Here is an 828-nt window from a genome sequence, read left to right on the forward strand (position 1 = left end):
TAGTACTACTGTTTTACTGCTGTACAACTACTGTAGTACAATTGTTCTACTMCTGTACAACTACTGCAGTATTACTGTTCTACTACTGTACAACTACAGTAGTACTAMTGTACAACTACTGTAGTACCACAGTACTTCTGCTTTAATAATACTGTATAACGGCTCTACTACTGCTGTACTAACTACTGTAGTACCACAGTATTACTACAGTACTACTACTGTACCACTATATTACTACTACTGGTCTACTACTGTACAACTACTGTAGTACTATTGTTCTACTGCAGTACAACTACTGTAGTAGTACTGTTCTATTACTCTACAACTRCTATAGTACTACTGTTCTACTACTGTACAACTACTGTAGAACCACAGTACTTCTGCTTGCTTTACTAATACTATACAACTGCTCTACTACTGCTGTACTAATACTGTATAACTACTATAGTACCACAGAAATACTACAGTACTACAACTGTACCACTATTTTATTACTACTGACCTACTACTGTAAAAATACTGTAATACTACTGTTCTGCTTCCATGTTTTACTACAGTGTGTTCATCACATTGTTGGTGGTTCTAATAATACTTCAGTACTACTCCAGTATCAGAAATATAACCAGATATATCCAAACTATAAATATCTAACAAACTATACATAAATACATTTCTTACTTTAGAAACATAAACATCATTAATTTGCACGAAAATGAATAAACAGCTCAAGTAAAATCTCAGACTTCTCACCACAGGACTCTAGTCTCAGACTTCTCACCACAGGACTCTAGTCTCAGACTTCTCACCACAGGACTCTAGTCTCAGACT

Source organism: Austrofundulus limnaeus, unplaced genomic scaffold, assembly GCF_001266775.1.
Source record: "Austrofundulus limnaeus strain Quisiro unplaced genomic scaffold, Austrofundulus_limnaeus-1.0 Scaffold1741, whole genome shotgun sequence".
Classification (NCBI taxonomy): domain Eukaryota; kingdom Metazoa; phylum Chordata; class Actinopteri; order Cyprinodontiformes; family Rivulidae; genus Austrofundulus; species Austrofundulus limnaeus.